At 47.3% G+C, this 11026-nt stretch overlaps 1 long non-coding RNA gene across 1 annotated transcript; it reads right to left on the bottom strand.

Moving 5' to 3' along the window:
* Nucleotides 1–5307: 5307 nt before the first annotated feature.
* LOC123175840 (uncharacterized) lies at nt 5308–6344 on the bottom strand. The gene is made up of 3 exons (XR_006488188.1): nt 6271–6344; nt 6051–6108; nt 5308–5894 (listed from the first exon to the last, which is right to left on the bottom strand). It is a non-coding gene; the product is annotated as an uncharacterized lncRNA (long non-coding RNA).
* Between the last annotated feature and the right edge of the window lie 4682 nt (nt 6345–11026).

Raw genomic sequence — 11026 nt, forward strand, 5'->3', positions numbered from 1 at the left:
CGGACGTAGAGGAAGTAGACGATCGGAAGCGAGCAGTCGCGTAATCGCTGCCCAAAAACCTATTCGCCCCTCACCCCATACAGGAACCAGAAGGGCGTGGTTTCGGAGACCTGCTCTCCCGTCGACCGTGTACGCGGCGGACGGGATGGAGTCACCGGCGGCAGCAGCAGCAAAGGAACGACGGTGGGCGTGCGCGTGAGCAGATGTGATCTGTTCGTGGCGGCTAGGATTAGGGGACACAACACACTTATATAGACGCAGCCGCGTGGAGAGACGTGGGCTTGACCCATGTCCGAGTCCGTGACAGCCCACGATCCGACATCTCGGATCATGGCCCTGCTGTCAGAACCTCTCCGTTAGTGACTGGCAAAAATAAGCGCATAGGTGTGAGCTCGGCTCGGCTCATTCCCGCAACCTGCGGCACGGCGCGACGAGGTGGCAGAGGAGGAGCGCGCGAGGGCCTCTTCTCTTCTCAAGCTCCAATAGCATGTAGAAGAGCCACCCTTATAAACCACTCCAACTTTCCTTCCACTGGCATGGTGGGACTAAACTTCCCACCACCTTGTCATGCCACCTACATGGGCCCTTAGAGATCAAATCTAAAATTATTATATAGGCTCTAGGCCCATCTCACATTTCAACAAGATGCATGCAGCCCGTTTTTTAAATCTTTCACTGTTTTAGAAATAGTGGCCGGCCTGCAGTGACACCGGACGTGTTTTAAATTGCTTTGTTGGAGCTGCTCATTCGTGGCGGTATGGTAACACACGCTACCGCCAAGACCATTGGTGATATGGTATTTTTTAATGTCAGACGGACGTGACAATGCTGTTAAGTCTTACTGCTGGAGACCGTGATGGTAGACTGTGTTACCCTACCGTCATCAACCCGACGTAGGGAAATTATGGGATCCTTAAATTTTATCTATCAAAGTACGGTCAAATATCGTTCAACTTTTGCAAAAATATCAAAACATCAAATTTGGCTGCTAGAGGCTGGGTGGACCCTGGAATCTTGGACCACCTACCATCATCAACCCCGACGGTACGAAAAGAATCAGATCCTTCGATTTTATCAAAGCAGGGTCAAATATCGTTTAACTTTTGCAAAAAAGTCAAAACACCAAATTTGGCTGCTAGAGGGTGGACCCTGGAAGTTTTGACCAGCCTACCATATCGATTACATAGATGACCAGAGAAAATAAAATAAAAGGTAAACGTTCTCAATCGGCACGCCGGCCGAACGTTCGGCCGGTCGCGCGCGACCCGTGCGATCTACTTTTATCGTACGGCAGCCTTCTCGCGTGGTGGGATGCGTAGTGACCGGGTCCACCAACTGCTCGCCATCAAACCAATTGCTCGCCATCAACGCCCTGTGCGGCTGCGCTGCTCCATCTCTCTCTCTCATCTCGCGGGCTGACCGACCGCATCTCCAGTCCTCGCCCACGCCGGCCGTCCAAGTTGCCAGTCGCCGCCCATGCCGACCGTCCTCATCGTCGTTCACGCACCCACACAACCTGCTGTTTTGCAGCTCTCGACGCGACGGTTGTAGCTCCGGCGAAGATAGCTGCAGCTCACCGGCGGGCTTGCCACCGCTCATGTCCGTGAGTCGCAGCTCGTCGCACAGATCCCTCGCCGTTGCAACATCTCGCTCACCCCGTTCCAGCAAATATGAGCATCGCTTCTAGCAAAAAACGCATTGTCGTGCGATGCAGCAAATCACGATTGTGGTTGTAGCTATACGGCACGTGGTGGTAGCAATTTTAAATGCCGGTTGTAGCATGTAGCATAAATCCACAAGGCCGTCGTCGCGCGAATGTTGCTTGGAGCAGGACTGGCCGTCCTCGCCGCCCGCGGTCACCACGCTCACCAGCCATGGCTGTATCAAAAAACGAAGCCGGTAGTAGCAAAGGAAACGAAATTGGTTGTAGCAAAAACAAAATCACCGTGCGCGGTCACCACGCTCGCCGGTTGCAGCTTTCGCGAACATGGACGAAGCTTTTTCAATGTACAGTTGTAACATTTGTCAACATATGTCGTCGATTGGATGTAGCTTTTGGTGTGAAAAGGTTGCAGCTCTGTACGAACGTGGATGTAGCCTTTATCGGGTACGGTTGTAACAAACGACGACGACCGCGTTTCTGGCTACAGCTTTGATTCCAACAAAAAACATCATTGGATGCAACATCTCTAATAGCCGGTTCCAGCATTTTCCAAATATGCTTCCAGCATCCACATCGACGGTTCGAGAAAAATCCATGGCCGGGAAGCATCGGTGGTGCGATGGTGGTTTTACAGCGCGTTGGTCGCCGTCGCCAACGCCGGTGATCTCCGGCGGCGTAGCAAAACGTGTGTGGGGAGGGTGGGGGTTGTGGCGCCCAATGAGAGACACATGGGAGGTGCCGACCGCCGGCGAGGGCGGCGACCACCGGCGAGGGCGACGACTGGCAGCGAAGCTGCGGCGACCGGCGGCGAGGCGGCGAATTACGGCGGGGGTCGATGGCGCTGGCGGCAGCCTCCTGTCTCTTCGTCTATGCGGTGCTGCAATTTTTTCAGGAAGGCCACGGAGAAGAAGGACGAAGGGTAAAAGGCATATCGGACGACTAGATTCCTGGGATCGTACGGTCCTGATTGGACCGGCCGAATCGTTGCGCCGGTGCGCCGGTGTAGAGTGTTGCCCAAAATAAAAGCCCGATAGCTATTCCGGAATCCCGACCCATCTGGCCAGCCCTCAAAAATAAAATCTCTGCCTAGACCGAGAAAAAACTCACGGAGCCGTACGTGCAACCTCCTGATTTCGCCGTCTCGCCGCTTGCCGGCCCTGCCTGCAGAGCTACTCACGGAGCCGCAGCCACCGCAACTGTGCGGCCTTGCCCCCTGCAAGCCGGTGCCCCGTCCGCACACCTGCGCTCGGCAGACAGGCAGCAGCCATCCTTGTCGATTTGAGGTACCAGTTCATCTCGTCCACTGCCCACTCGGCGATTCCCCAATTTTTGATTTAGGGTTTGCTCTTTCCTAGGCTGCCCACTATCCAGTAGTACCTAATTTGTGTTCAGTTATGACATTATGAATTCATGATTGATAGATATGAAGCAAATTAGTTAGAATCTTCTTTTAGGCAAAACTGAGACTTAATTGAGAATTATACTATGTTTGTAACACCATATCCATCTATTTCTACGTGGTACTGGTGGTTAGTTAGTACTTTCATATGCCATATTTGCTGTCCAAAAAATAATTAGGACAACCACCCTGTTTTCAAATCCTAGATCCGCCGTTGTCACCGACTACTTGGCAGATCGATTTTTCTCATGCATTGCAGATCCATGATTTTTTGTCCCCATCTGCATGCAAATCGACCCGGCCTGACCTCGCTTGACACCCTCCCCTGCCTACGCAGCACTCCATGGAGATGGAGGCAAGCTTCGAGAGGAACACAAAGCCAAGGCTGGACGACCATCCGGCGGCCAGCCTCTTCACCGACGACCTTATCTTGGAGATCCTCTCCCGCCTCCCGGCCAGGTCCGTCCACCGCTTCAAGTGTGTCTCCGTGCCATGGCGCGACCTCATCGCTGACCCCACCAACCGCAATAAGCTGCCCCAGATCCTCGCTGGCTTCCTCTACATGACCGTCAGCGACAACAGGCGCAGCCACCAATCGCCCATGCATTTACCTTAACTCGCCAGCCCGTGTAGCTTATAATTTTCCTACCTCGTTTTGAAAGAGTTTGTGTAAGTTGGTGAAAATGCAACTTTAGGTATCAACTGAATGAAGAATTCAAGTAGATATATTATTACCTTGTGGCTTATAATGTCACATGCTGCCCTGCTGCATATTGGTTGTGTTACTATTCTCAACATATTCATGTCAAGTCAGAGGAGAAGCAATGGGGTGTTCCCAGTTACAGTTATTGGCTTCAACGGAGATGATTTATACGCTGCAAGACCTTCCTTTTTTTGAATATACTCCTTCCTTATTACTGGAAGAAGCTCCCTCCTTTCCTTTCCTTTTCTTTCCTTCCTTTGTGTTACTAGTATTGCCTCCATCTTGAAGGAAGTTGCAACCGTACAATATAAGATAATATGATAGTGTCAAAATTGGTCATACATTTTGAGACTGGGTATGAATGTATGGAAATTATCTCTTGATGATGCGTTCCATTCATTCATTCATTCATTCACAGTTGCCAAAGGATTAGCTGCAGCAACTATCCGGAACTGAACTAAACCTGAATAAGTACTTAGTAGCAGTGTCAACTTATTCTTCAGTTAGCGTACCGCTTCTTTGTGCGCCTGCCTGCTCCCAACCGTCGATTCCAGATCCAACCGCAGCCCACATCACATACCACTTGAACCACTCAGCATGTCTCCGTTTATATCGCCTTTTCAGTCTGGTGATGGCTATATATAAGACCCAGGATTTGAAGCCCGAGAGTTGAGCTACTCCGTACTTGGGTTAAAACCCCTGCCTAGCCGCCGTCTTCCGGCTGTGAGACCCGTGAAAGCATAGCCAAAATTTCTGCCCCAAAGTTGGCACTTTTCTTTGTCTGAAATAATCTTAGCCTGAACCCATCCAACAGTTCACACTACAACATGACCTCACCTATAGCAACGCTTTTTTCCATATCTAAATGTCCATATATGCGTTGCTAGTCTCTTTACCAACGGTTTCAGATGCGTAGCCTTATCCAGTGTTGCTAGCGCATAATGCAACGCTTATACTGTCGTTGGTAAAACGAACCGTTGCACGAGTACAACACATAAAATAGACTTCTACAACACTTCTATATGTTGGTGCTTAATATAAAGGAATCCAAACCTCATTGTTTGGCAAGCTCCAGGTGTTGGTACATATATAATGTGAATAATAATTATTATTATAATATTATATATATATATATATATATATTGCCAGCAATTAAATTAATGCTCCAGATAATGGTGATAGTTATATATATATATATATATATATATATCAAGCGAGGAAAAGATAAGAGAATATACTCATGAGAGAAGAAATCATATATTGGATAAAACTATTGGATTACAATAGTGGATATTACAGGAGGAACAACATCTTCTCGACAATGAAACTTAAACTAACAGCATCCATCAACATCCCTAAAACTTAACTAAAACTTAACGGGGAACATCATCGATCAGGAACACCATCCCTACAACTTAATTAAAATTGAAAGCATCTATCATCATCATGAACTGGAACATCAACGTCATCATGAACTGGAACATCATCATCATCATCACATTGTAGTGTACTTGCCACATATCCATTGCCACATATCCATATAATCATCCATATATAGTTTGAATCTACAAAGAAAAACACAAAATGAACCATTAACACACAGTGCATTAAGAAGTAAGAACCACTTTGCGCACACTTACTCGCTCATTAGCACATTTCTTTGGTTTTTTTTGGTCTGGACAACAGTAGTAGCAAATAAGAAGAAACAAATAAACAAGATAGCACTACAGTTTGAACACAATTCATATGTGATTATGAAAAGGTACCAGCATGAGTGTTAGTTGTCTTTGATGACTAATCCAGATGCCACAATATTACGACACAGCCTGCAGAAAACATGGCTAAAAAAAATTATATGCACAGTAGCCAAGTGTTGATGTGCATAGGGCAATGTGAATGACAGTACCAGTCCTCTTCTCTTCTCCAGTTAGTTAGCAAAGAGGACCAAAATGGTTTTCATCTGAAACTGAACCAAAACATTTATTTCTAGTTGGTTTCAGTCACCCAACAGGAAACAGAGAAACCTATATGTGCTCACCACGCTTTGGAATAAACCTACAGCCCCAAATCCACTAAAACGGGTTTACATGATCATCACCAGCCTAGAGATCCATTGCTAATTCTTTCACCTACACGAAAACTGTTTTCTGTGAACCAAAAGATCCACTGAAACCTACAGCCCCAAATCCTATAAATTTGCATGGACAGCAGCATAGAACATAACACAACTCAATGGCCGTGGAGACAACGAGCAGTAGCACGGTAAGGACAGGGAGAGAGTTCACCTTCCATGGCATCGTCCATGACTTGCTCCACGAACTCGACTTTCTCCATGGCGCCCCCCTGCAGCGAGTTGGAATACCTAGTTTACTTTAATTGTACTAAGATTCTTTCATATGAAACCAAATAGCGGAATTAATACATGCAGCACACAACATAGGCCCGCAGTTTCTGAAATCCAACCAAAAAAAGGAAGTAGGTTGTCTACCAGGCCATGCCTTGTACCTTCAGTTCAGTTCTCAAGTCTGCTATGATGTCCCAGGAGAGGAACAAAAATACAAAAAAGTCAAATATTGTCGTCGATGGGACCTTACCTGCACATGCACACTGTTGTTCAAATTCTTACTATGGCAGTCATTACGTTATTGTTCAACAATGAGTAAATATTTTCTGGACAATGAACAAAAAGAGATGGTTTAAACTCTAGACCCAGAAATGGATGGTTGCAAATCGATAGGCTGTATACTGTTCTAGGTATATCATATTGGGCAAAACACACTAATTTATATTGAAATTGCTGAAAGAGTAACTAATTTATAGTGGAATGGCCAAAAGAGTACCTTATATAGGGACAACTTGTAGGCGCTTATTTCCTTGCATTGTATTTCATGAGTACAGGCTGATAGTATTAAAAAATAATAGTCCATCACAGGTTATCGTTGATCTTGTTTGTTCTTTCACTTTCTGTATAGAATTTGCAGAACTAAACCATTAGTTCCTTCCATATTTTATACATATAATAGGCAGACTAGAAGTCGTTCCTGACTTCTAGTGGGGAATAGTATCCGAAGAAATACATCTATAGAAGCACTGTATCCTGAACTAATGATAACCACAATAACAATATCCTCTTTAGTTGAAAGGGCAAACTTCTAATGTTTAAATATTATTCATGATTTTTTTAAAGGATTCATCGAGATACCATGTTACCACAAAGGCGGTCAAAAAGATAATGATGTGATTATTTGGTCTGAAAGTGCATATGGATACAGAACGGAATTTGTATTGGACACTGTACTGAGATAACAGAACTACCTGTATTATTTTTGGAAAGCAAGGGAAAGAAAGCATCTAACTTACCACCAAATAGTGGTTGAAATATTCATCACTTGGTAATAATTAAAAACACCTTGCTGATGCTATAGTCGTACATAATAATCATGTGTGTGACTAACAAAACTTGAAGATCAACTTTTATTTCGGAAGGGAAAACAGGAGTAGAATCTTCAAAATATAAATCAGTAACTAACCATTAAAAAGCAAAATAAATAATTTTGCTCAGTTTCAAAGCCAATGTGGCAATACATAAGGAACCATATACATATCAGTAGCGGCGGCAGGAATCACCTACTTGGTATTCATTGATTTTTATTTGCCCTGAATGCAAACAATATACAACAAATATAGTTATCGTATATCTACAGTACACATGCTAAGAAATTTCCTTGGTATTCATGTGCATACCATGGAACACACCTGGCGCCTCCCCTGATACATATCATGGCTGTAGCATGTGCACAGCAATCCATCAGATACTAAGTTAAGATTTACAACAGAAATAGTATATTTATGCTTCATTTGTTCAAATTACACGGGAGAACATTATAAGATGAAGAAATTCCACAAAGTAGCACTATTTTTCAGGAAAGAAAATCACAAATCTAATGGTTAAATTGATCAGAGGATTTTACACATACCTTTATTTTCCTTCAATGGGGACAAGAGCATCTTTCCTGATCTAACGGGGCCAACCCTGAAGACAGGAACTGAGTCACGTCCATGGAGGACTTCCCTCATGTCACACATGTCGTAGGCAGCACCTATAGTTAGGACTGGTTTTCACGTGGGATTGGCTTTGCCTGTAAAGAAAAGGGATAAGGGATATACAGGAACTTGGCTGCACGTCTACAGGAGAAGAAGCAGAGGTTAGAGAAAGAGGGAGAGAGAGGACGAAGCTAGGGGAGGGAGCACTCACTGGACGAGAGGAGGATGACATGGCCACCGGCGCCGAAGCCGACGCCCGAATCCCTTGCCATGGGGGGAGGGTCGCGGGTAGGCTTTGGTGGCCGCGAGCGCTGGATCTTCCCGTACGGGAGGGCGCCGCGGTGCGAAGGGACCTCAGGCTGTGCTTCGCGGTGGCGAGATTCGCTGGACGTTGCTTGAATCAGCCGCCGGAAGTTGCGGAGAGAGGAGCCGCGTGAAGAGAGAGATGGGTTGCGAGAGGGATGGGTGGATAGCGGATGTTGTGGATCCGGCAGCCTCCATAGCTGCGAGGTGGGAGGAGGGGAGGGGGAGCGCCGGCGGCGATGTGGGTCGATGGAGGGAGACAAGGCGGTGGCGGCGGCGGCTTGGGATAGATAAGGGCGGGGGCTCTGTTTCTCGCGCGCCTCTATAATTTTCTCTGTTTTTCTCTCATATGTACCACGATAGGGTAATGAGCTACAACTCTACATACGCATATGCTGCATCGTTTATATGCGTATCTACGGTAAATTTTGCAACATATAGTCTAGATGTTGTAGAATTTGCATTGCTTTATAGGGGGTATACTTGTAGTGTCACCATACTCTGGACTTGGCAGGTACTCAGTGTCCTCACAAATAGAGGATGATCTCGCACATATTATGAATCAAAAGAGAGGTATTCAGTAATAATAACACTTTACTATATACTTCTATATTCTTCACTGACATATGGTTTATAACGTCCCAGTTTCACTACTAGTACAACAGACAGAGTACTCTGTCAAACATTTCATCACATTTCTTTCATAAAAATATACTCGGGTGAAAATATACCCTAGCCCGCGGGGCTCGGCCCCCTCCTCGCTTCTCCCTCCCCTCACCGCCGCCCGAGCGTGCTGGTGGGCAAAACCCGGCCAGCTCGGGTGGCGGCGGAGCCTCTTCCTCCCCCGCACGGCGCTGGATGGCGCGGGCCATCCTTGTTGGGCGGCTGCGCGGTGCTGGCTTAGGGCGCGACGGCACGGCGAGGGCGGCTGGCGTCGAGGGCGCGGCTCACTAGTAGAAAACAGGGCTAACGTTCGGGCCTGGCCAGCCCATTAGTCCCTGGGGTATTAGACCCGGTTCGTGAGCCCCGGGGGCCGGCCGGGGCCTCGTGGGCATTGGTCCCGGTTCGTGTGGAACCATTTGTCCCGGTTCAAGCCACGAACCGGGACCAATGGCCCTCGCTCCTGGCCCACAACCATTGGTCCCGGTTCGTGGCTTGAACCGGGACAGAAGGGGGTGCTTTAGTCCCGGTTCATGCCATGAACCGGGACAAATAACTTGCCTATATATACCCTTCGCACCGGCAGAGCACTCCAGTGCTCTGTTTTTTCAATCCGGCGAGGAGAGGGCATTTGGGTGCTCTCGTTCACCTTCTATGCACATGAGGTGTTCGATGAAATGCCCGAGCCACACTAGTTAAGCTTTCTCCTCTCGAAGCTCGACCTCGGAGCTCTATTTTTTTCGAGATTTATCTAGATTTAGCGGTCCGTCATGCCCCGTCCCCGTTTTCACCGCCGTTGATCGCCCGCGCCTATCTCGTCGCCGGCACCACTGTGGTGAGCCTCTTGTTCTTATCTTCTTTCTGATACTTGTCTGATTTTCTTACTTTAGGTAGATATTTGTCTGATTTTCTTACTTTTGACACACATAATTATATATAATGCACGCAGATGAACCGGCAATGAATGTATGGTGACAGACACACCTCTGAGTACATTAAGGGCGTGCATAATTTTCTCGAAGTGGCTGAGGCAAGCAAGAAGAATGGTTTTATGTGTTGTCCATGCACTAAATGTGGGAATACGAAGTCTTACTCTGACCGGAAAATCCTTCACACCCACCTGCTTTACAAGGGTTTCATGCCACACTATAATGTTTGGACGAGGCACGGAGAAATAGGGGTTATGATGGAAGACGGAGAAGAAGAAGAGGACGATGACAACTATGTGCCCCCTGAATACGGTGATGTTGCAACAGGGGGAGCTGCTGAAAATCAAGAGGAACCAGACGATGTGCCCGATGCTGCTGCAACGAGGGAAGCTGCTGAAGATCAAGAGGAACCAGACAATGTGCCCGATGATGATCTCCGCCGGGTCATTGTCGATGCAAGGACACAATGTGAAAGTCAAAAGGAGAAGCTGAAATTCGATCGCATGTTAGAGGATCAAAAAAAAGGGTTGTACCCCAATTGCGAAGATGACAACACAAAGCTGGGTACCGTACTGGAATTGCTGCAGTGGAAGGCAGAGAATGTTGTGCCTGACAAAGGATTTGAGAAGCTACTGAAAATATTGAAGAAGAAGCTTCCAAAGGATAATGAATTGCCCGACAGTACGTACGCAGCAAAGAAGGTCGTATGCCCTCTAGGATTGGAGGTGCAGAAGATATATGCATGCCCTAATGACTGCATCCTCTACCACGGTGCGTACGAGGATTTGAACGCATGCCCGGTATGCGGTGCACTGCGGTATAAGATCAGACGAGATGACCCTGGTGATGTTGACGGCGAGCCCCGCAGGAAGAGAGTTCCTGTGAAGGTGATGTGGTATGCTCCTATAATACCACGGTTGAAACCACTGTTCAGAAACAAAGAGCATACCAAGTTGATGCGATGGCACAGTGAGGACCATAAGAAAGACGAGAAGTTGAGAGCACCCGCTGACGGGTCGCAGTGGAGAAAAATCGAGAGAGAGTACTGGGCTGAGTTTGCACATAACTCAAGGAATGTATGGTTTGGTTTAAGCGCGGATGACATTAATCCTTTCGGGGAGCAGAGCAGCAATCACAGCACCTGGCCCGTGACTCGGTGGTGGAGGCCTGCTTGATCAGGGCCATGTCCGGGACTGATCTCCGCCGGGCTGGTATTGGGAGGTGCTACCTTCCGGGGGACGTAGGTTGGTGAGGAGCCAGCCCGTTGTTGATCCGATCCTTGTTTGGTGGCGGTCGCGTGGGCCAGTGACGGTGCCGAGGCTTCC

This window comes from Triticum aestivum, unplaced genomic scaffold (genome assembly GCF_018294505.1).
Source record: "Triticum aestivum cultivar Chinese Spring unplaced genomic scaffold, IWGSC CS RefSeq v2.1 scaffold26269, whole genome shotgun sequence".
NCBI classification, from domain to species: Eukaryota; Viridiplantae; Streptophyta; class Magnoliopsida; order Poales; family Poaceae; genus Triticum; species Triticum aestivum.